This window comes from Orcinus orca, chromosome 14, assembly GCF_937001465.1.
Source record: "Orcinus orca chromosome 14, mOrcOrc1.1, whole genome shotgun sequence".
Classification (NCBI taxonomy): Eukaryota; Metazoa; Chordata; class Mammalia; order Artiodactyla; family Delphinidae; genus Orcinus; species Orcinus orca.
The window spans coordinates 35,664,203-35,689,654 of NC_064572.1; the positions used below are offsets into that span (position 1 = coordinate 35,664,203).

Sequence of the window (25,452 nt, forward strand, 5' to 3'; positions counted from 1 at the left end):
GTTCAGACACTCGTTCACCCATCAGATATTTGTTGAGTGCTTCCTGGGATCAGGGAGCATGGCAGAGTGGAAGAAGGTCTGCAGTCAGTCGGAGCTCCGTTTGCCCTCAGCTCAGCCTCTTACTCAAGTGTGACATGGACAAATGGCTGCTGGCCGCTGGGCTGTGGCCGTGTACTTGCCTGTCCTGTGCTGCCGGCGTGAGGATGAGCTGAGACGGTGTTCCTGGTGGGGTGTGGGCCTCCCTGCACGCTGTCCCCTTCTCCCTCCTCTGCATGCACTGTCCTAAGTGTGTGTGCACCCGGGGCGGGGCAGCCAGGTGCGTGTTCACAAATAGCTTCGCTACAGAGGAGGGACCAGGGCACCGTAGTCTGGGGACTCAGAGGAACGAGAGGTGTGACCAGAGCAGTTTCATGGGATGGCGCTGAGTTGAGCCTGGAGCGGGCCGGCATTTGAAGGAGAAGGGAGGAAGGTCATTGCAGGGGCAGGGAACAGCCTGAGTAAAGGCACAGATGCACAGAGCTTGGGAGGGATGAGAAGGAGGAGAAGGAAGCCTGTACGGGGGGTGCGTGAGGGCGGGCATGCTGGGCAGGATGGTGCTTCTGTGCACGCTCTGCGGGAGGCCTGTTCGGACCACTGTGTCGTGAGAGCTGGGGGTGCCCTATCCTGGCGTCTCCACGTACAGAACAGCAGTCCTGGGGTGATACTTCCTTCTCCCTTACTGTCCAGGACTGGACACTGTTAACACAGGCCTCTGTTCCCTATTATCTTACTTTTTCTCAACTCTTGAGTATGGGGGAAACTGCCATTTGCTTGGTCTTGGAATAATCTGCCCTTTCTTCTTGCAAAATAAGAGGAAATCCTTCCTGTTGCCTTCTCTGCCTTTTCGTTCTCCAGAGCACACCTCTCTGTCTTCCCCACGTTGACTAGTGCTTCGTTTTTGACTCCCCGCACTACAGTCCCAGCTCTGTGGGGGCACGGAGCGGCTGTTTGCTTTGCTCCTGTGCCCCCAGCCCTTGGAGGACTGCTGTAACTGTTAGGCTTTCAGTGCATATTGGAGAATCATTGAATGAGTGGCAGTTGGGTCGATGATTCTTGGATCGCTTGACATGGGGCACATTGAAGTGGCAAGATGCTGAGTGAATCAGCCGAGCCCAGATTCATCGCAGATCGTGTGATGCTCGTGGCTGAGTGGAGACTATTATAGGATGCTCCAAGCTTCCAAGGAGCCGACAGGTCCTGAAGTTACGCTAAGGACTACACTGGCAGGCTGACTCCTCTCATCTCCCCCAGTGACCCTGGCTTGTCATGGGGTGCTGGTCGTTATGGTGATGGCATGGCTGAACTGAATGGCACAAAGGGAGAAGGGGTTTTTGACTAATCCACAGGCTTGGTTCAAATGAAATCCTTTGAAATAGCGTTGAAAAGGGGTATATCGTTTTCCCGCGGTGTTGGTAGGTATCATGACATCAGTAACACTTCCTAATCTTCAGTGAGCAGCCAGACTGGTTCCTGTCTTCTCTCTGTTACTCGGGTCCCCATGGGACCAGGGATAGTAAAGGAAGGAGGGTCCTGATAGAACATGTAGCGGAACATCAGTGGTTATGAATGGACATCCACTGCCCTAGCCCACTTCCTGCTCCTGCCATGCCTGTGGGCACTCTCAGGGGATTGCCTTGCCCATCTTTCCCCCAAATGCCAGACCTGGAGGTGGTGCAGCTGACGTGGACGGGACCAGGTACAGACCCCGTGGAGAAGCAGGACAGGGGCAGCAGGAGGGGCTGGCGTCAGGGTGGGGACAGCACAGGGGAATCTTCAGATCTGAGGTGACTCTTGAAGGTGATTCCAAAGACTCGAGATTTGGAATAGAATTTTTTTTTTTTTTTTTTTTTGCGGTACGCGGGCCTCTCACTGCCGTGGCCTCTCCCGTTGCGGAGGCTCCGGACGCGCAGGCTCCGGACGCGCAAGCCCCGGACGCGCAGGCTCCGGACGCGCAGGCTCCGGACGCGCAGGCTCAGCGACCATGGCTCACGGGCCCAGCCGCTCCGTGGCATGTGGGATCTTCCCGGACCGGGGCATGAAACCGTGTCCCCTGCATCAGCAGGCAGACTCTCAACCACTGCGCCACCAGGGAAGCCCTGGAATAGTATTTTAAAGATTCCTAATTTGGTGAGCTTCCTAATTTGGTGGGGGAAGGAGAGAATTCCAGGCACAGAGAGCAGCAAATGTAAATAGGTCGTGTGTGTGTGTGTGTGTGTGTGTGTGTGTGTGTGTGTGTGTGTGTGTGTGTGAGAGAGAGAGAGAGAGAGAGAGAGAGGGAGGGAGGGAGGGAGGGAGGGAGGGAGGGGGGGGGGAACCTACAGATAGTCTCCCGGAGGGTGATCTGAGGCAGAAGGGAAGGAGATGGGAGAGGAGGGGTGAGGGAGCCAGGCTGTGAAGGCCTTGAATCCCCTGGACGTGGCGGGAAGTCATGCGTTGAGGTAAGGGAGTGACATGACCAGATCTATTTCAGAAAAGACAGTCCTGGCAGCATGTAAAGAATAGATTAGGGGTGAGGCTGGAGGCAGGGACACTAGTTAGGAGGCCGATGGAGGAACCCAGCAGAGGGAATGGCAGGAGACTGATCAAGGCTGTGGCACTGAGGACAGGATGGAGGACAGGTAGACTGGCCAAGGCCTGGAGACTGACCAGAGTGCAAGGAGGAGCCCTAGGGAGAGAAGTGAGGCTCGGAGGCCCCCTCCCCCCGACCCTGCCCGTCTCCCTGCCACCCCAAGGGGTGTAGTCTGCTAGCTGGTGGACGTGCTAGCGCGTGGTGTCGTTCACCAGGATAGGGGTCCCTGGAGTAAGACATCATCCCCAGGCCGGGGAGGGGGATGCTTGCACCCCTGGGTGGATGTGAGGTGAAGTTACATATCGTAGAGTACGTGTCCCCCTCCGGCCCTGACGCAGGCTCACTGGGAAAGGCTGGTTCCCGGCTCCTGCCCCTCCCTTTCCTTCTTCCTCCCTGGCATATTCTTTCAATCTCCTCCTTTCCCCTTTCTCAGACATCTTAGGATGAGCAGCTGGGGAAGAGGAGCCATGGAATAACATCCAATCAGGGAAAGGTTATTAACCCAGGATTATAATCATGGTGCCTTCCCATGTCTCTTATAGGGGAAGAAGGTGGACTCCATGGCTTAGCTGAAAGCCGGCTCGGTACTCCCCTCAAGCAGCCTGTGCATCACAGATTCCTGCCAGGCCCTCCGGAGCATGTGCCCCACGCCCTGGCCCAAGGTCTCTTCCCAAAGAGGGGTGATCTCTCTTCCCTCAGCGCTTTCTCCAAAAAGGTAAGACCCATGTTGCCTGAGCCTGTGATGGGCAGCAAAGTGGACTCAACACTGACCCTGGTTTCAGGGGCTGACAGTCAGCTGCTGAGTGGCTGCGTTTTATTTGCCTGCCTCACCTACACCATGACCTCTTCTGGGGAGCCCTGGGCTGTGGCTGTGCTCTCACCTCTAGTGCGGAGGGAGGAGCCCTGGCCCAGGTGACTTTCTCTGAGCACCTGTTCTGTGCAAGGCTCTGGGCTCAGTGCTTGGGACACGCCATGGATCAGACAGAGGCTTAGGGATCTCAGCCGTTTCGTTGGCACGTAGATCCCTGTAGCTTGGAGGAGGGTGCCACTGACCTTGGCTGCGTGTGGCTGTGTGAGTGGAGTGGAGAAGGTGAGAAAAGGCTTCTTGCTGATTTCTAGGTTGCTTCAACAGCCCCTGTTTGGCGTTTCAGCTCTTCCATCACCTGTGGAATATTAAATTCCCTCTGTTTGAAATACCAGGAATGGTCTTGTCTCTCTGACTGGATGCTGACTGATACAGGTGTTTGAGGAGGGTAGAGCACGGGTGGCCCTAGGGGAAGGAGTAGCCGATGAGATGGTATGGTATACAGACTAGTATCCCCCCAAGGTGTCCACGTCCTAATCTCTGGAACCTATGACTACGTTACCTCACAGAGCAAAAGGGACTCTATTATCCAGGATTATTCAGAAAAGTATTTTGGAGTATTTCAGTGGGCCTCATGTAAACACAGGGTCTTTATAAGACAGGGGCAGAAGAAGAGAGTCGGAGAGGGAGATGTGGTGATGGAAGCAGAGGTTGGAGTGACTGGATTGCTGGCTTCGACTGGGTGGAAGAAGCCATTAACCAAGGAATGCAAGCAGCCTCTAGATGCTGAAAAAGGGAAGAGTACAGATTCTTCCGTAGAGCCTCCAGAAGGAATGTAGTCCCACCAACACTTTGACTTTAACACGGTGAAAATCATTTCAGACTTCTGACCTCCAGAACAGCAAGATAGTAGATTTATGTTGTGTTAAGCCAGTAGGTATGTGGTACCTTGTTATAGCAGCAATAGGAAACTAATACAGAGGGCCAGAGCTCAAGATGCTGTAGATCATGCAAAGGAGTTTTTGGATCTTGTTCTCTAGGGCTGAAGGCTTATTGCTGCTCAGGAGCCCACGTGTGCTAAGTTTATGAGCTCTGAAGTCAGGCTGCCTGGGTTTGAACACCCGCTTTGCCAATGACCAGCCTTGTTAGGCAGGGCTTTAACTTCTCAAAGCTGCAGTACTTACATCTCCAAAGCAGTGGTGTAGTCGTTCTTGTCTCATAGACATGTAAGGATCAAATGAGATGATGCGTGTAGGCTGTTTGGCACAGCACAGGTCACAAAAGCAATTGTTACTCTCACTTGCTTTGCAACTTTGGACAAGATGGTGTCTCTCTTGGAGTGAGCCTTGATCCCTACATCTGCCGAGAGGAGGTAATAGTAGGCCCCCTAGCCTCCACACCCTGCAGGAGTAAGTGGATTTTGTGATATGATGAATTGGAGAGGGAGGTTACCTCTGTACACCCCTGCTGGCCTGGCTGGAGCTCTCTACCTTCCCATGGAGGGAGCAGGTGCCAGCTCGCCCTGCCAACCCAGTCCCTTCTGCCCCCAACTCTGCAGGCATTCCTGGATCCCTGTGCCCCTTAAGGGCTCTCCTGGTTTCTGCTCCCCTGCACTGTGCTCTAGGCGTAAGCTGTTTTAGTTACAAATGCCTTGAAATGCTACACCTTCCCTGCCCACCTGGACCGACCTCCCCAGGCCCAGCTGCCAGGTATTGATTTCTCCTTTAAATATTACTGCAGCCCAGGAGCATGTATGGATTAATTGACGAGGCTAGGCTTGTACCTGCACACTTCATTAACAGCTGCTACTAATTAGCAGAGTAGTCATTAAGAGACCTGCTGGGGTTTTGAGGATAATAGTATTATTTTTTTCCCATGACTCTTAAGCACACAATACATTTTGGAGTGAAAGTCCATGATCCCAGGTTGGGATGGAAGTTATGGCGTGGTGTGTGCTCACGGCTTGCCCCTAAGAACACAACAGAAACTAGAAAATCACCATAGTGGGACCAGAGTCAGGAGGGCCTTAGAGTCGTCTCGTCTACCACATATGACTACTGTGCCTGGGAGAGGGGCCTCACTATCAAGGTCACACAGAGACAGGGAGGCAGAGCTGGGACAGGCAACCAGGGCTGCTGACTTTGCTCCAGGCCAGGGCTCTACTAACTGGGGACTCTGCTGCATGCATTTGGATAGCTTGATGGGGGAGGTTGGACCATGCACATAGCCATGTCCCCTATTCCCCCTGCCCCAAACCCGAGGCGCTTTCCCCAAGATGGTGCTGCATTTCCTTTCCCAATTCTGGGCCTCCTCACATTTTGTCCACATCACTCTACCTTCCATCTCCTTGCTCCTGGAACCCCTTTCTCTGTCTTTAGCAGGCTTATCTCCAAATGGGCAGGACTCAGCAGTTGACCTGCAGTGGACCCTTTGGGTTATCCATGCTGATGGAAATACATAGTGAGTGGAATTAAGCCTGAAGTGTGTGCATTTGGACAACTTATTGACCCTCTTGGAATGTCATCCAGCAAGTGGGCTAATGTGTGTAGAGGGCCGAGCACAGGATGGGCATAGAGTGAGTGAGTCCTCAGTAGATGACAGCCATGTACCCTGGGCTCCTTAGGAAGGTGCACCTGTGGCCCAATCATTGTGCTTTTCTCAAGCTGACTTGAACCATTCACTGAGCAAACATTGAGATGTTTTACAGCAAAGGAATAGAGGCTTGACTTATTATTTCCTTCTTCTTTTAGAGATAATGTTAATAATAATTCCAGTCACTCACCTTCCCTGTGAGCTCACTGTGTGTCAGGAAGTACTGTTCTAAGTGCTTTACATGGATTAATTTATTTTATCCTCTTGACAACCCTATGAGGCAGGTGATTTAGTTATGTTTCCTATTTCGTAGAAGTGAAAATGAATGTACTAAACTTGCTCATGGTCGCCTAAGAAGGAGGTGGAGCTGAACCCGGCATCCTAGCCCCAAGTCCAAGCCCTTAGTCATGGAACTCCTCAGCCCCTTAGAGGGGTCGAGTTCCTGGCTTAGGGAACCCTCTGTCCCCCAGTGCATGCTGCGTGGGTGGCAGCTGAGTTTATGTCACGTGTCTGTATCCTCCAGACCTCAGCTGGTTGATCCCAGGTGGGCACTTGAAGCAAAGGCTTCCCTACACTGTATGCTTTGGGTTTTATGACTCAAAAGCCTAAGATGGGCCAATTTGACTCCTAACTGGTGGAGGTGTCAGAAAGAGGCTGAGCCTGGGAGGGGGAAGAGCTGATGAGCTACACTTAGGACTGGGGGCCAATCATGGTCGCCAGCTGTGAGTGGCTGGAGGGAGCTGGCCAGCCAAGAAGGAGGGCAGAGAGGTGCGTGGATGCGATGAGAGAGACCCCTGGTCTTGGACGGGTGACTCACAGTGCTGGTTTCCATGGAGCTTGTTGCTCCTGGCCTTCTGTTTTGGGATCCTGGTGAGGACCTGCTTTATACTGAACTAGTCTCTCTCCCTGAGTCTGTCTTATTGAGCTAGTGCCCCTCTTTTCCTCATAAACAGGAGAACTCTAAGATGAACAATTCTCCTATCGGGTTTACAGGGTACTGATGATTCGAGGAGGGGCGCAACCGCATCTATGGTGTGCATCTCCTCCTGCACAAGGACAATATCCTAAAATGACATGACTGGGACTTTAAAGTAAAGGTCTCTGGAGACAGTGCTCAGCTGGAGATAAACATCCGTACTGGTCAGGGTGAGGACGGGCTGCTCTATCATGATAATGCAGTGGCATAAGGAGGATTGAAGTTCCTTCCTTTCTCACCTTACAGTGTAAGGTGAACGGCCCAGGTTGGCAGGGCAGCTCTGACCCAGTCATTCAGGGACTGGGGTGCTCCGACCCACTGCCCCACCCTCCCTGAGACCCTTCTTGTGGTCTCGGTGGCAGGGGCTGCCATGCCTGGCTCTAGCCGGAGATGGAAGAGAGCATGGAGGGGGCACCCCGATATCTTACATCACTTCCATTCCACTTCCACTGGTGACAGCTTAGCACATGGGCCCGCCCAGCTGCAAGGGAGGCTGGGAAAGGGAATCCTGACCTGGGGTGAGCAAATGTTTTCTGTAGAGGGCCAGATAGGAAATATTTTCAGCTTTGAGAGCCATATTCTCTGTGTTGCAAGTACCTGACTCTGCCCTTGTATCTTGAAAGCAGCCGTTGGCAATATGCAAATGGATGGGCATGGCTATATCCCAATAAAACTTTATTCATGGACAGTAAAATTTGAATTTCATATAATTTTCATGTGCCATGAATATATTTTCTTTTTTCAACCACTTAGAAATGTAAAAACCATTTTTAGCTCATGGGCCATTCAAACATAGGCAGTGGTCTGATCTGGCCCGAGGGGCATAGTGTGCAGACACACCTGGTCTGGATGGTGACCTGGCCGTTCTTCTGTCAGGGGAGATTGAATTTTGGTGGAGAGTGAGTGGTCCCCACTACAATATCCACTCCAGGCTTTGCTAAGAGAGGGGCATTTTAGCAGAAGCAAGGTGTCCTCTGCCCCCTTCTCTGTGCGAAGAGAAGAGTAGAGTTTGCTGGGTGGAAACAGCCATGCCACTCTCCCCAAACTTGCCAGGAGCCAGGAGCAGAAGCAGCCATGCACTGAGAGGTTCCTGATGTCAGAGGCTGTGGAGAGGGTTACAGTGTCACCTAAGGAGCTGGCAGCTGGCCTCCCCCAGTGCTGGAGGCCAGCTGGGATGAGGACACCAGTGGCCAGAGTTACACAGGATGCTGCAGGTAGTATCCAGTTCCCCACCAAGGGCCAGTCACTCACAAGCAGGGCACTCCCATTCTTGCTTCTGGGGCTCGTGGAAGCTATGCAGGAGGTGGCTTTGAACTGGACAGTGATACTCTTTAATCATTAGAAAGTGACTGCTACAGATATTAAATGGGACCAGGAAAATCATCAGCAAGGATGAAGATACTATTATTTGGCAAGTTTGTTTTCTTCCATCCCTCCCTCCCCTCCCTCAACTACCAGCTTGTGGGGTTGGGGCTTGCAGAGCAAAGCTGATAGCAGCTACTGAGAATCATTAGAATCATTCCGTGTTCGTACATCACTGAGTTCGTACCGTCAATCAAAATAGCTACATATATTTTTGACATCAACTGCCAATTATTCTTTCTGTGCTGCAGGAAAATCAGAACCAAAGACAGAAACATTCACCCAAGGGTGCTAGATGTGGACTCAGACCAGCCCAGGTTTGAGTCCTGGTTCTATCAGATCCCATGTGACCTCCACTAGCCCTGTAACCCCTCTGGACCTCAGCCCCCTCATCTTTAAATGGAGGAGAGTAACACCTGTTGTGCAGGTGTGTTGGAAGAAACCCATTTCTAATGCAAAGGGTGCATTTGTTCAAATGAAAACGATGATTTTTTTCTTCTCTCTCTGGGCCTCAGGTTCCTCATTTATAAAATGCATGGGTGGACTGTGGTCCATTCTTGTCCTGACAATCAGTAATTATGTTGCCAGTGGACTTATGAGAAGGAGAAAGCTGTCCTTCAGAGGTGCTTCCTCCTGGTGGGAGGTTTTGAAGCTGAAGGAAGCAGCGGCTTGATCAGGAAACTCCTGCTTTCAGACCCTCCCTATCCTTCCTGGCACAGCTCAAGCCTGCCTCCTCCAGGAAGCCCTCCTGGATTCCTCCAGGCACAGGCCATCTCACCCTTTCTGAAAGACCCAAGTATTTGACCTTGACCTCCACCCCATTCTTTTTCCCCTACTTGCTGATTTGATGGTCGCAGACTCCCTATAACCACTTCTGTAACCCTGACCCTAACCCTAACCCTAACCCTAACCCTAACCCTAACCCTGAAACCCTAACCCTACCACTGAGGTCTATGAATGGGTCCAGTGTGGAATTGTGAGCTGGAGGTGCTCTGTTGTGGGGCCAGCCTGGCAGGACTCAGGTATCTCACATTCCTACCAGGCAAAGGGGAGCTAAAGCACCCAAATCCCCCAGCCAGGAGACCCTGTTGGTAGCCACGTCCTCTTGGGGCCTGGGGCAATATGGAGAGGACAGAAACCAGCTGGCTCACAGACCATGCAGACAATCTATAGGCCTCATGACCCCCACTGGCTTCATGGAAGCAGGCGATGCAGCATCTCAGGTGGAGGTCCGCCCCTTCCTTCTATCACACTACCAATACCCATCCTGGGAGAGTGACCTTATCTGGGGACATGTGAGGATGCAAACTGGCCAGTGAGATGTATGTTGAAGATGCTGTTGCTTGTTGGTCTCATTGAACATCTAAACTTCTAGTAAGAATATAGCACACTGTGTTCTGTGACATCATTCGATTCATCTATTAATTCATTCAGCAATATGGTCGGTCCACCAGGTGCTGGGAAAACAGGGGCCAACAAGGCAGAAATAGTCCCTGGGATTGTGGAGTTTACAGACTGGGGGGAATCTACACAATTCAGCAAACAATTGCAGAAGTATTTGATGAGATTGCAGCCTGGGCTATGGAGTTGAAGGTGGCCAGACCATGGTAAGGTGGGGTGATGCAGGGCAGAGCACCTGGAATGTTCCAGGCTGAGGGACCACGGGTGTGAAAGAAGACGGATGAGAGGAGCAACATTAGTCTGGGAGCTGAAGGGAGACCCCTGTGTCTGGACAGCAAAGCATGGAGGGAGCAGGGGACAACGTAGTGCTACAGGGGGTAGGGGGACACTAGACTCCAGGAGCCCTTGATGAGCATCGTAACAGTGCTTGGACTTTCGTCTGAGGGCATGGGAAGCTCTGGAAGCTTTCTGGACAGTGGTACATGTGATGGGCTTTCATTTTAGAAGGATTCCTCTGGCTGTTGGGTGCAGGGTGCACTGATAAGAGGAGGATCGGGGAGAGGGGGGCAGTTGTAGTCACCTAGGTAAGGCGTGTGGGTGGCTAGGATAGCTAGAATGGAATGCAGTGGAAGAAGAGGAAGATGTGCTCAAGAGCTATAAGGAGGAAGAGCCAACAGGACTCGGATATGGGGGAGAGGGAGTAGCAAGACGATTCCTAGGTCTCTGTTTTGAGCAATTGGATGGATGGTGGCGTCTTTAACTGAGATTGGGACACAGAGGGAAAAGCTGACTTTAGGAGGATGGATGTGTTATGAGATATCTGAGAGACACCCAAGTGGATCTGGGGTTTAGGAATGAGTTCTGGGGCATCCATAAAAATAGGAAGTCATTGGCATGGAGACGGCCACTGACTCCCCTGGAGGGGTCAGATCCCTCCACAGGAGAGTGTAAAGGCCTGGAATGAGGCCTGGGAAATGGTTATCAACGCTCCATGGCCTCTGTCTATAGAGGAGACCAGTCCTCATTTATATAGCAATTTCACAGCTCCTTTGGTCAACCAGGGGGAAAGCAAAGACAGAACTGAGAAAGCAGTAGCAGGTGTAGATGGGCGAGGGCGGTCCTGGTGCCTCTTCCTTCTCCCCCTCGGCCTCAGGGCCTTTGCAACTGCTGAACTGATCCCTGGACCACCTTTGCCCCACCGTTGGCCTGGCTGGCTCCTGATTCTTCAGGTCTACTTCAAATGACACCTCCTCAGAGAGGCCTTCCCCCACCGCCCCGCCCCAAACTGTGCTCCCCCTGGAGTCCCACCATGGCACTGGGCTCCATTTTCTTCACCCGCTGGCACTCTCTGAAATCCTTTCTACATCCCTGTGTGCATCTTCTTCCCATTTCTCCTGACCAGAACCTAAGACCCCCGTGGGCAGGGACCTAGCCCTTGTGCTGCGGATGGCTGCTTCCCCAGCATTCTCCTCCGCGCCCCCGTCCCCTCTCTCCTGCTGGATCCGCAGGAGCAAATCCTGTGGGCTCCAGCTTTGAGGTCTCCCTGGGGATCGGTCTGTTTCCTACCTCAGCCACGCCCCTCTGAACTCAGTGCATCAGCATGTCTTGCTTGCGTGATCTTTTTTTCAGGAAAATAGTTATTTTTCATGAAAATGTAATTTATGAGGTAGTAGTTTTTTGTGATACATTGGTGTGTTCTCCTCTTTTTACTGAAGTATAGTTGATGTACTATATTATGTAAGTTACAGGTGTACAATATAGTGTGATTCACAATTTTTAAAGGTTATACTCCATTTATAGTTATTATAAAGTATTGGCTATATTCCTTGTGCTGTACAATATATCCTTGTAGCTTATTTTATACATAGTAGTCTGTACCTCTTACTCCCCTGCCCCTATATTGCCCCTCCCTGCTTCCCTCTCCCCACTGGTAACCACTAGTTGTTCTCTGTATCTGTGAGTCTGCTGCTTTTTTGTTATATTCACTAGTTTGTTGCATTTTTTAGATTTCACATGTAAGTGATATCATACAGTGTGTGTCTTTCTCTGTCTGACTTACTTTGGGTGACTTCTTTTTCTTCCCTCCACCCTTCCAGCGCAGTATCCACTTGCATCTACCTAAAATGGAAATCTGAGCCTGTGTCTCTTATACTTGAAACTCTTCAAACGGCTTCTGAAAATAAGTCCAGATGTGGCTGATATTTTCCAGAGGCCTCTATAGTCTAGTCCCTGCCTACCTTTCCAGTCTTCTCGACTGCTTTGCCCTGGACTCTTTGGTCCAGACCTATGGGGCTCTCAGCATCTCCAAGGAACTACTCACTCTCTCTCACCTTGGTGCCTTTGCCTGGGCTCATCGGAGCTCTATAAATACTTACTGAATGAATAAATGATAAATCCAGGAGAACAAAGGGAGAAAGAATACTCAGGAGTATTTCTCTCCCCTTAAGGGGAAGCCTGGCAGCATCTTTCATTTTCCTTGTGTCTCTCTCTCTTAAGCCTCAGACACTTCCCCTCTTCCTAGCTTTTGATGCCTGAACCTCAACCCAGTACCTCCAGTTGCCTCCAGGGCCCCAGCTACCCCAGGCAGCCTTAATTAATTGTAAAATTGATTAAGCAGCCCCCTTTGTTAGGCTGGACTGGTGTTTATTTGTATTTTCATATTATTATCCTTTTATACTTCTCTGGGCGTCCTCAGCTCTCTACTGACACCTTTTATTGGGGAAATGTTAATTTAAAAATCATCTATAATGCAGGTGTCACAAATCAAAGCTGTTCGGTAATGAGTTGCTCTTATGTCGTATAAAAACAATTAATTAAAACCCTTTCTGAGAGAGCGGTGCCAGCAGATTTATGTTTCCCAGTGTCTCCCCTCGACCTTCCTTTTTAAGGACCCTCATGCACTTGGCTGGCTTCTCTAGCAGGATGGTTTCCTCCCGTCTCTGCTCAGGAAATGGAGTCCCAGCCTGGTGGAGTGGGGAAGGCTCCAGGAGGGCATCTGGTCCTTCCTCCTTGTATTTAGAGCACCAAGAGCGACTTTGCTGTGGTCACACAGCAGTTGAGTGGCAGCGCCAGGCTCAGAACAGCCTCTGCCGCCCGGGTCCTGTCCTGGTCATCTCTGCTGGCGTTTCTGCTGCCGTCCTTCTGACAAGGCTCACTGGCCAGGGGACCACGAGCAGCTACGCTGCTGATTTGCCAGTGCTGGTCCAGTAAATGCCACTCGTTTCCCCATTGACAGACACGGTTACTTCGCAAATGCTTTCCACTCTTTGCTAATCAATTCAGCACTTAGGAAATATAATCCAGGGTGTCTAAGCTCTGGTCTTGCCTCTGCTCTTGTTCCATCGTGTAAACATGGGTAAATCACTTCTCCTTGGTTGGGCGTCAGTTTCTCCCTCTGCACAATGGGAACATTGATTTAGAACAGGAGTTGCACAGTGAAGTACCTCCAGGTGCCATGAACAAATAAGGCAGGCCTGATGGAATTTGTGAAAGACTGGAGAAGAGGATGCTCCTTCTGAAGGGGACGGCCTCTATCACCCCCAGATGTTTGCTGCATCTGGGAACTTGGGAACACAGACCCGATGTTGCTCTTTTTCACGAGACGCTGGAAATCCAGCTCAAGATTTAAAAATGTTGGCAAGGGTGCCGGCCATTGGTTAATTTGCCCTCAGGTCCCCTCCTCGCCATTCTCCTGTTCTGCTCTGTATGCTGGGGGACTGGCCCCTTCAGGCTTCTGGGTGGGTTGCGTGGAGTCAGTGAGAGGCTCTGGTTGGAGATGGGAAGGTGAGAGGGTGGGAGGTAGGAGAAGCCAGGGTGTCTCCCCCATCTCTCTGACTCAGGCACCATCTCTGGCAATGCTCGTGTCTCTGTGACCTACCAGGGTTCCAGGTCGGCCAAGTCATCGTGGCCTCTGGGCCCTGGTCACCCTGCCTCCTGCCTTCCGTCCTCCAGAGCTGCTGCTGACCTCTGGGTTGTCTCACTCATCTTTCATCTCCTGTGTAACCGGTCCTTGAGTTAAGTTCCCTCTGCTTTAAATACCTAGAGTGGTTGATTGGTTCTTGGCTGGACCCTGACTGAAACAGTTAAAAATTATATTATTATTATTATTATCATTATTTAACACAGTGAAGGCTCGTCTGTGGGCTGGAGGGAGTCTGGGGAGCCCCAGTTTGGATAAACTGAATTTCAAGGTCATAACTTGGTTCAGGATTGACCCGAGAAATCAGACAATATTGGTCCCTGCACTTTAGAAGCTTCCAGTCTTAAGAGTGAGCAAAGTCTCCGGGGCATCTGGATTCTGGCCCTTCCGCCTCCACTAAAAAGCGGGCCTCTCCCTCTCCATGCTGGGGCCTCCTCTGGCTCTGCCCTGCCCAGCCTCTCCCTGGTTGGCGCCCCCTCCTGGCAACAGGTGGCACTGCTCTTGGGTGGCGTGCAAGGGCCTCGGGTGGCCTTGGAGCAGGCAGATGACTTTCTCACACGCTTGCCTCCCCTGCCTTCTCCAAAATCCAGGCCAAAGGGAGGGAGTGTGAGTCAGGACTAGAACCCGGGGCTCCTTCCAGCAGGAGGTGTGCCTACCATGTGTCACCCTCAGTGCCAGGGCTGGAGACACCCTCACTGAGAAGACCCAGCCCCGCCTTCGAGGACCTGGGCACCCAGGCTGGCAGGTGAGCAGCATCCTGCCAGGCAAGTGTGGCGGGCTACCCCGGGGAGCCCCGGGGGGGAAAGCTGCCAGGCTCAGGAGCTCAGCCCCTGACTCCTGGACTGCTGCACCTTGCTGTGGAACATGCTTCCTTCCCCCCTAACATTGTGTGACTTGGGGACTGTCCAACTCAAAATGAAGAGAAGCCAACCACGTGGCGAGCTGTCCCCTCCCCCTGCTGGCGGCGCCCCTCCCGCCGGCCCTCCCGCCCTCCCCTCCGAGTGGGGCTGTGAAGTGTCTAATCCAGGCTTTTACCTGGCATCCACAATTATAATGTCAAGATTGAATAATCTGCCTTTATCTCCCGGGTGACAGCCATGTAGAAACTTCAAAAGAAACAGTTTTGCTGGCATTTAACGGCTTTTGTTAATTACTATATCCCAAAGAAAATGAAATAAAGGAGGAAGAAAAATGATATTTCTCTGTGACAACTTTGTAAAAATAGCAGTGATGAAGCGGCACAGTTTAAGGGCTTTAACTATTCATGCAGCCGAGATGGGCCTCTAGCTGTCCGTGAGGGGTCCCAAGGGTGTCTGAGGATGCCCTGTGCACAGACTCCTTCACACGCCACCCGCATTGTCCATGCCACTCTCACGACCCGCCTCACAAAGCCCCCCCCACAAGCACCCCATCCCCTCTACCCTCATACACACACACACAGCACACACTCCACACGTCGCCCCATAGCATCATCACATATGTTCACACTCAATCCCCATGACACACCCCTCAAACTCAGCCCCATTCGTAGCCTCACATTCATTCTTTCACAGACTCCCACCCATGCACACCCTCTTGTACACACGTCTCTCACACGCGCACACACACACAGGTGAGTATTCCTTCTTTCATTTGATTGTTTAGAAGCCTTCCACACCCCACACTGCGCCAGGCTCTGTGCCGGGTGCTGGGAAACAGGCATGCAAGAGGTTCTGTGCTGGGTAGCAGGGAAGACAGGTGGGCAGACCATAGCCCGTCTTCTGCTTGTGCTCATGTTGCACTGCACTGATGTCCCGTGTGATGTGGGTGTGTGGGGACAGTGTGCTGGAGGACGTAAGAGCTCAGGCTCTGGGGCCAGACTGGCTGGTTTGAATCCTGGGGCACTCTTGTGTTATAGCTGTGTGACCTCGGGCAAGTCATTCAACCTCTATGTGCTGCAGTGTCCTTACCTGTAAACTGGGGATGAGGATAGGACATCTTGTTCAGGGCCCTGTGAGGATGGAATGCAGTAATACAGGTGAAGTGTTGCCCAAATGCTAGCTGTCATTTAGGGTCATGCAGAGCGGCTGACTCTACCTGCAGGGAAGTGGCCTGGCATTTGGGGGAGGCTTCATGGAGGAGGTGATATTTGAGGTTGGGGCCTTGAAGTTTGGATGAAAAGAGGGAGAACGTATCCCAGGCAGAGAAGACAGCATGGGAACAGGTTTAGAGGCACGGTGGGCATGCGCGTCCCATGAATGCTGCGTGTTTCGTGTGATTGGATGCTGCACGTGTAGTGTGAGGCTTGGGTGGGAGAAGATTCTGGAAAGGTAGGCAGGTCCTGATGGTGACAGACCCTGTGTTTCATTCTCAGGGGTGGGTTTCCCTGTAGAAGGTGAGGCTGCAGCTGAGTCATGTCATCAGAAGAGAGGAAGGCCAGGGACAATCAAGGTGCAGGGTGGGCCGGCCTGGGTGGGCCTGAGGGCAGGAGAACCAGAGAGGAGGCTGCTCTCCCACCACACACACGACACACACAGTCACTCATACACAGTCACATGTGAACACACCTGCACACATGCTTAGTTACACACACACACACACACACACACACACACACACACACTTCCTTTTACTCTTGTCTCCCAAACCGAATATGTAAATGAATATTTTAAGTCCAATTTCATTTCTCTGCAGTGGCTCTTTTTTTTTTTTAATTTTAATTTTTTTTTGCAGTGGCTCTTGACTCCTTAATTACCTGGCGGTGGGTTGGCAGAGATGTGACTAATGGCAGAAACTGCCAAAATAAGCCTCCAAGGGCTTTGCTCTGTGATGTGTGCTCCTGTGTGATCCTGAGGGGGCGCCTTGGAGGCAGAGGGCTGCGCTGGCCATGGCCCTAGGCAGGTGGGGTGGGGAGACCTGGCATCTGGTTCTGGCCTTAGTCTCTACAGCTGTAAAATGGGAGAGCTGAACACATTCTCCAAGGGTCTGTCTAGTGATATTATTCTAGGATCTTCTCGAGGGTAAACCAACACATTGTGCACTAGAGAGATGCCCACACTCATTTCAAGGCAAAAAGAGGAAACGTTTTTGGAGGAAAGTGCCAAACCCAGTGCCAGGAGCCTCAGGGTATTTAAACCTGAGTTAGAAGACAGACCAGGAAGTCAGCATCCTGCTCACTCCTGACCCTGGCCCTCCAAGGAGAGTAGGGGGCCCTGGAGTACAGAGATTGTCTCAGAAGAGATGCTGGGGTCTCCAAGCACCAGGCAAGGAGGAGGTGGCTTTCTGTTTGGGGAGGGGGCAGTGTGTGAGGACTGGCTAGGCCTTTGGGGGCAGGGACGGTGGGTGTTCCAGGCAGGGGGCACAGCCAGAGACCAAGAGGAGGCTTAGGGTGGGCTGGGATGGGTCTCACTGTCACAGAGAAATGGGGGACCTGGAGCGGATATTTGGATGCCTCCATCTTGGTTTTCTTTAGCTTCAAGGAACAGAGACACATCCCAAGTGGCCTCATCGGAGGCAGGGAGGTCCAGGGAGGTCCAGGAAGGCTCCATGGGCTGTCTTCGGGGCCCCAGGCAGGTGGGGGCAGTGGGCATCAGGAGCAGCTGGACCAGTACTGGCCAGTCTTACGCTCAGGCTCACCTCTGGGTTGCTCTGGACGAGTCCCACCCGTCACCCCTGGTTTGCTCTCCTTCCTTCCTGATGCTGGAAGTGGCACCGACCTCAGCTTGCCACCACCTGGACCAAGCGCCCAGAGCTCTCTGGCCCCATTCCTGGGTTCTCTGGAGAGAGAGCCTGATGGGGCCTGCCTGGTCTAATCAGGTCTGGCTAAGTGGTGGGGTCCCAGCCCTCACAGGACTGTGGTGCCGAGCAGGGCTCGGAGGAGGGGCCATGGCTGGCAGCTGCCTCTCCATTGCTCGGGCATTGAGGGCTGGGGAAGGCAGTACTCCTGTCGGAAGGCCACGGGGAGGGGGCCCAGGGCAGGTGGAATCCGCGGTGTTTTAGGAAGGCTGCCCTGCTCTAGAATCATAAGCAGGCTGGCCAGGAGTGGGAATGCAAGGAGGATTTCCCAGACTTGGGAGATGGAAAACAGAACCTGTTCCCTTAGGCCTGATGTGGTCCCTGGGGGAGGTCCTCTCCAGTGAGGAGAAGCAGGGGGTGTTCCCTGGCACTCGTGGGTCAGGTCTTGGCTCACAAAGGCAGGTGGACGGACAAAGACGGTGACTTTCCACACCTAGAGGTTGGGAGCCTGGGACAGGAAGGTTGATGGTTAGACTAGGAGGTGACCCTGTTGGCATGGGGAGGGGCTGGGCAGGCACATGGAAACCCACCATGTCTGTCTACCTGCCTGCCCAGGAACCAGGCTTTACCCCGCTGGGGATGTTTTGGAAGCATGGAACCTAGAATCGAAGGAGCCAAAGGGGAGAGGTGCCTGTCTAACGAGAGAGGTGACTTGAATTCTGCCGGTTTTCACACATTCCTAAGCAGCAGGAGCCTTCAGTCAAATGAGCCCTGCGTGGAGCTTCGACATATGAAGTATAAAGCAGAAAGCCCTGGCATTGCTCGGGGTGGGGTCCTGGAGGCCTATTCAGGACCATCGCAGAGGCCAGGAAGGGTGCCCCCTGGAGTTGTGCAGGGCACAGTCTGCACTGTCACACATGCTGGCCCGAGTGCCACTGCTGGTCCCTCCCTTGTCCCCAGGCCACCCCCTAACGGCTTACTGAAACTCCTCTCCAGGAGGAGGCAAAGAGAAGGACACCAGCTTGGCCACGGGCATCCCAAGATATTGGTGGGCAAATTGGGTTCCACCCAAGACAGAGCTAGATTAAAGTGACTGACTTTGAAGTCCGGACAGAGACACAGGCTTTGGATTGCGTTGCACTGACGTATAGAGGAGGTGTGGTGTGACACTGATGGGTCTGGGGCACAGCATCACAGCGAGGGGCTCCCCCTGCCCTCTCTGTACCCCTGGACATTTCCAGTGTGGACAGCCCCCTCTCCAGGTTGCTGATCCCAGGGTTTGGGAGTCCTCAAAACCCCGAGTCTCCTGGACGTTCTAGCCATCATCTTCCTCCTGCCCTAGCTAAGCCCCCTCATCCCCAGGGCCCTGTGCAAGGTGGTGGGGAGGGAGCTGGGGCTGTTCACTCCCCCCCAGTGAGCACTGCCAGGCCTGATGGGGAGCACTGGCCCTGGATCCAATCTCAGCCAAGTCTGGGCGCCCCCCTCCGCTGCCCCTCCCACCCACTAGTCATTAGTCTCCCCCGCTGCAGGTAGAGTGACAGGCCAGATCAGGAGCTCCTGAAAAGGCCTTTGTTTTATCGCCTTCAGTTCAGATGCTTCAGAGCACTAGCAGGCCATATTTTAATCTCAGGTCTTTGCAAACAAAATCGTTAAAAGCAGATGGCTGTGAAGACTGCCATGAATATTAATAGATATTGAAAAAAAAGGCCCCTTAATTTTTCCATAAATCTTCTTCGAGGAGGTGGGGGAGGATTCAGAAGAGATGAGGGCTGCAGCGTAGCTGTAGGTACCCCAGCCCTTCCTATCCCGGCTTGATCCTAACAGCTGGGCAATTAGCGTGAGGGTTAGTGTGTCTAGCCCAGCACTGGGCACAGAGATGGCCCTGGAGCAGCAGCCCTGGGCTCGTCATCTCCTAGCTTCCCTTCCCCTTCCCCTGTGGAGCTGGGGGGTGAGGCCCACCTCCACCCAGCACCCTGATTCCTGTGGAGGCCAACTGGGATGGGTTCTATTCCTCTGACCCTCCATGTAAGGCTGCCAATCTTTGCTGACCTCCCACTATGTGCCAATTTCTATGCATGCCAGTCTCACGTCACCCTTTTGAGGTAGGATTATCATCCTCATTTCACAGATTAGGAAAGAGACTCAGAAAATGGAAACTGCTGGTTCCAGATCACTGGGTTAGTGAATGGAATGTAAGAGATTTGAACCCAGATCTGTTTGACCCTGAAAGCCTGTGTGTTGAGAATCTTCTGGGACCACCTCGTCCCTCCGGTCCCAGTGTCAGTCTTTCCTGTACACATGCTTTTGTACAGGACATTTTACTATTCACAGTTCATTCATTTGGATTATACATTTTCCAATCTTTTTAGTTTTCTTTTAAAATGCAAACACCCTTGGGAAAGGTAACTTATTAAACTGCTGAGAACCATTAAAAGCTGCTCAGCCACATAATCCAGGACATGAGGTGAAGTCTTCTTGGTTCAGCCATTTCCTGGCTCTGTGACCTTGAGCCCGCATTTAATTCCATGGAGACCATTCTCTCTGGAAAAAATGGGAATAATGAAACAGCCCTGTGAGATAGACTGGACTGGCAAGAATTTGAGGAGATCAAAGATAGGAAGACACTTTGAAAACCACATACCATGGTACACCTGCAGAAGAGTATTGTTTTCATTGCTGTCCAAACACCTTATTCCTTTCTGGGACCACTTTCATGACAGGAGGGAATAAATAATCGTGGGTAGCAAGGCTGATGAGACCTGGGGCGGGGGCCTGTGCCCTGCTGGGGAGTGGCAGAGGGTGGCAGGAAGGGAAACAGCTGCTCCACAGAGCCCGTGACATTGATCTCAACATTTCTTTTTTTGGCCAGTGGCTTGCTTTGCTTTATGCTTCTAATCTAATTCAGTCAGCCTTTCTTCCTCCTTTCCCCTCCCTCACTCCTTCCCCCCACTTCCTTCCTCTTCCCTCTTCTGCTCTCTTCTCCCTTCCTTTCCTCTCTCTCTCTCTCTGCCAAGAAATATTTTCTATCTACAAACAATAAATGCTGGAGAGGGTGTAGAGAAAAGGGAACCCTCTTGCACTGTTGGTGGCCATGTAAATTGATACAGCCACTATGGAGAACAGTATGGAGGTTCCTTAAAAAACTAAAAATAGAACTACTGTATGACCCAGCAATCCCACTCCTGAGCATATACCCTGAGAAAACCATAATTCAAAAAGAGTCATGTACCAAAATGTTCATTGCAGCTCTATTTACAATAGCCAGGACATGGAAGCAACTTAGGTGTCCATCGACAGATGAGTGGATAAAGAAGATGTGGCACGTATATACAATGGAATATTACTCAGCCATAAAAAGGAACAAAACTGCGTTATTTGTAGTGAGGTGGATGGACCTAGAGTCTGTCATACAGAGTGAAGTAAGTCAGAGAAAAACAAATACCATATGCTAACACATATATATGGAATCTAAAAAAAAAAAAATGTTCTGGTAAACGTAGGGGCAGGACAGGAATAAAGATGCAGATGTAGAGAATGGACTTGACACGGGGAGGGGGAAGGGTAAGCTGGGTCAAAGTGAGAGAGTGGCATGGACATATATACACTACCAAATGTAAAATAGATAGCTAGTGGGAAGCAGCCACATAGCACAGGGAGATCAGCTCGGTGCTTTGTGACCACCTAGAGGGGTGGGATAGGGATGGTGGGAGAGAGATGCAAGACGGAGGGGAAATGGGGATATATGTATACGTATAACTGATTCACTTTGTTATAAAGCAGAAACTAACACACTATTGTAAAGCAGTTATACTCCAATAAAGATGTTAAAAATTTTTTTTTTTCTGACCACTTGTTAACGTTCTAGGGGTGGGGATTCAATAGTGAACACAGTGGTATGGTCCCTGCCCTAAACAAATAAACAGCTAAACGAAATACTTATAAACTGGATCAGCACTCTGTGGGAACAGACACAGGACTAAGCTAAGAAATTATCAAGGGTACCCATTTTAAATAGGACGAGGCCTCTCTGTTCTCCTAAACTGGCTTCAACAAAGCTTGAGGAAGTATGTTGGCCTGGCAGCCCTTTTGACCAATGCTGGAAAGTCAGCTCTCACCTGTGCTCCTTCCCTAACCAAGCAATAGCCAAGACTCCACCCACCAGACCACGCCCCTCTCCTGGCCCCTCCCCAGGCCTGGCACCGACCCTAGCTGGGTCCTGCCCACAAATGCCCTCTTTTTATGGGATAGTCTGGCTGAGTCTCTGCTCGGAGGGGCGGTTTTAAGCAAATCCTACGGGCTGAGGCGAGGAGAGTGGTGTTGCAGGGGTATGAGGGACTCACTGCGCTCTCTGGCGCCAAGTTTTCATGCACAGGGTTTTTTTAGGGCGGAAGCGCAGCGTCTAGTTTTGAGAGAAACCTCAGATATGGAAGAAGAAATCCATCACTCCAGTTCCGTTAAACTGTTGCCATTCCAAATGCAAGGAGTCCTTGGAGGCTGAGTACAAAGAGGCAGAAGCTTGTCATGTTTCAACAAACATACTTTATTATACTGTATAATTTAAGGTATCATTTTATTCAAGTGACATTCAAACGTGTGAAAAAACGATTGCATATGCCATAGCCATTAATGAAATCATTACGTACGAATGGTTACGCTTTACCAAGTCATTCATTAAAAGTAAATTAATGAGGGGGACAGCATTAAAATTTTTTGCAATCTTTACCAAGTCCAGCCTAACCCACTTTTATAAATATTCATCAACAAAAACGTGCCTCAAGAACTCACCCAGTAAATTAAATTCTCATCTTGAAGTGTTTTGCTTCTATTAATGGCATTGGCCCGTGGTACTTTCTTTGATTTGTTTTCCGGAACTTTGGGATATATTGTACGGAAATAATGACAAACTCTGAGTAATCGCTGATAATTAGGCCAAATCTATTATTCCCATGGTATTTACATTTTGATTACTATTTTCCCCCCAAAGGCAACATCTTGAATCTATTCTAATACAAAGGCAAAATAGTATCTGAGATTTTCAGGGCTGGAAGAAAACTCAGAAATTAACTAGTCCAGCTCTTATCTGATGTTTGAATCTCCTGTCAACACCTTTGCCAGATGGCCCTTGGCTTGTGCTTAAATACCTCCAGTGCTGGGGAACTCATTACCACTTCAGTGTCCCATTCCATTCTTGGTAGATCAGAAATCCATTCCTTGGATTTCTGGCTCATGGCCGCCTTCCTCCAACTTCAAAGCTAGCAAAATTGGGCTGATTCCTCCCAGATCGGATTTACAATATTATCCCCTAAAGCGGTCAGACTAGTGGCCTCAAAGCAACCTCAAAGGGAAATGATCATCCCAAATTTCTTCTGTCCCCTTACCAGCCCACGGTGCTTGTAGTGCACTGTGAAATCACATTATTTTTGCAGGTAATGTAACTATCTGGGAAAGAGTCTAATTTTCATTGCATCGTACTTCGAGGACTAAAAGCATTAATTTGTGAGATGTAAACAGTTAAAACCATCCACAGTTTTGGTAACCCTGTTTTGACATTTTAAGACATTGTATTAGGAGAGCCAAAACCTGAGGATAGCAGGATCCTCCCTTTATCCCCAAGAAGTCCTGACAGGTGCCTGCACCCACCCTGTGAATTTACTGGCTCAGTTTTCTGCTGTACCTTCTAGTCTGTATTTACTCCACAGTAGGTGAGAGCACAGACTCTGGAACCAGACTGCCTGGGTTCAAGTCTAGCTGGGTGACTGGGTGGCTCTTGGCCAGTTTCTTACCCTTGCTGTGCCTCCTCTTCTCCATCTGTAAAACGGGGGCTAATACAAACTCTCACGTCGTTAGAGGTTGTGAGCACTAACGAAGCATCCTAGGTCAAGTGCCTGGTATCAGGCTGTGCTCTAAAGCTTTCCCTGTCATGGGCAGGGGCAGGGACCTTGTCTGTCTTTGGCTTCAGTGCAGCCCCTGGTCCAGAGCATGGTGTCCGCAAATGCCCGCTGCAGCTCTGCTGACCAAGTAGCCCAGACCCCCTGGTCCAGAAAGCCTGCCCACGCAGACCACATGCATCACCCTCCACGGCCTCTCCTGGATGCTGGGAGCATCTGCGGGGATGTCTGTAAACAAGTAGAGGCCTATTACCAGCTGGCATTTTCCTCCCTCTGCAGACACAAACCATCAGATAAGGCTGCTCCCATTTTGCTCCTGCCCTTGGAAAGGCATGGCATCGGGGTGATCAAATAAGATTTTCCCACTGTCAGTGTGCTATCTGTGGCTCTATTTAGTTTTATTTTTCACAGAGCAACAGCTTCTTAAGGAAGAAGTCTTTCTCTCTTGTTTAGCAAAGAGGTGAAAGACAGCCAGGCTCTTCTCCAGGTAAAGTGGTTGATCCCACTCCTGATACAGAGAGTGCTGTTACTGCCCCAGTGCAGAGATTCCTCTTGGGGAGGGGAGAGGAGATCACACAGTGGCAAATTTAGGTTTTCCTCCTTTAATGAAGAGGCCTTCCAAGGGTAATTAGTGCTGATTATCCTCTACATGAGGAGTCAGTTGAGAAGGCAGCATAATGCTGTGTAGAGAACCTCTGGGGGGTGGGGGGTGGCACAGAGAGGTTAAGTAACTTGCTCAAGGTCACACAGCTGAGGTGTGTGGGAGCAGCATCTGAGGCTGGTTGAGAGCAGTAGAATTAGCACGTTGACTGTGAGGAGTGTGGAGGGGGGTGAATTGCAGTGCAGAGTCAGTGTCTCCCAGGCGTTTTGCTGGTACAAAGCTTAGGGAAGCAGGTGTGTGTTGGTGGGACTGGAGGGCCAGATGGGCAGGCAGGGAAGTGACTTTTACAGTCTGACTGGCTCATTCCAAAGACAGCCCTTCACTCAAATGCAGGTGCTTTGAGACCTGGAGAGAGGCACCTCCCGCTCCCCCACACCAGGTAGGTGACAGAGAGACTCACTCAGCCACACAAAGAAAGAGATAAATACAGAGACAAGAAAGCACAAAAATGAAAGCTGAGGGCAATCCAGAATGCACAGAGAGCCACCAGGGACAACTGAGAGGGTCGTTCCCAAACATCCACAGAGATGCAAGCCAGAGACAAACACCCCGAGACAGACAGAGCCCGAGAGATCTGTCTGGACTTAGAGAGACAGGCCAGAGAGATGCTTTCAGAGACCCAAGGAGGCAGAGACACAGAGGGGACATTAACACATGGCTATGGAGGAGTGAAGACCGTGGGATTGGGAGAGAGACAGAGCCAGCCATACACACCTGAGTGTCTCTCCCCTAGTCCCAGGCATCGGGCCAAAGAGCAGAGAAAGTCAGATGCAGACCTGGCAGGCTCTCAGCTAGAGTCGCCTGATGCTCAGTGGCCACATGGCTCGCTCAGGGCCAGTGAGTCTTGGCTGCCGAGAGGGTGCTGTGGTGAAGTTGTTCCTTTTCTCTGCATGCCCGGCAGGTGCTCAGAGCCCAGCCCAAGGTGGGCAGTACAGACCTGTATCCGCCTGCCCAGGGCCATTCAATGGAGCCCCAGAAGTGTAAGGGGAGGTGGTGATGCTCACCGTCAGGGAGTTCCCAGCCACCTCCCCGTCCACTCGCTTGAGTTTGGCTTGCAGGGAGCAGGCAGCCTAGCCAGTTGCGCCAGCTTCTGGCTGCACAGCCTGCTGTTGCTCTGGCCTGTCCCTAAATCTGCCCCAAGAGGGAGACTGGGGCATGAATGGGGAGCTGTATATTTAAGAGATACCACACAGGTGCACCAGACATACCAGGGCGGGCACAATTCCCTGCAGAAGTGAACTGGGCTCAGGTAATAGGCTCCAGATAACTGTTCATCTGAAGGTATAACCTGTTTAAAAATGAACCTTAGCTGGCCTGGGCCTCAGTTTGCTCACCTGTAAATGGGAGAGCTTGACCAGGTGACCTTGGCAGCTCAGTCAGAGATTCAAAATCAGTTTCAACCCTGATAAATCTGTTATGGCTCTGGAAATTCCTCTTGGACCAGGAGTTCCCACAGGGCAGGTGCTGTGTGATTTTATTCCCCACCATATCCCCCATGCCTAGCACTGAACAGGGACTGAATGCAT

At 51.3% G+C, this 25,452-nt stretch overlaps 1 long non-coding RNA gene across 1 annotated transcript in view; it reads left to right on the top strand.

The window, feature by feature from the left end:
* The window catches only part of LOC117202548 (uncharacterized), a 357,851-nt gene that overhangs the window by 112,954 nt on the left and 219,445 nt on the right, over positions 1–25,452 (top strand). The window contains exon 2 of the long non-coding RNA XR_007471296.1: positions 3,151–3,323. This is a non-coding gene — a long non-coding RNA (uncharacterized LOC117202548). The remainder of the gene's footprint in view (positions 1–3,150; positions 3,324–25,452) is intronic.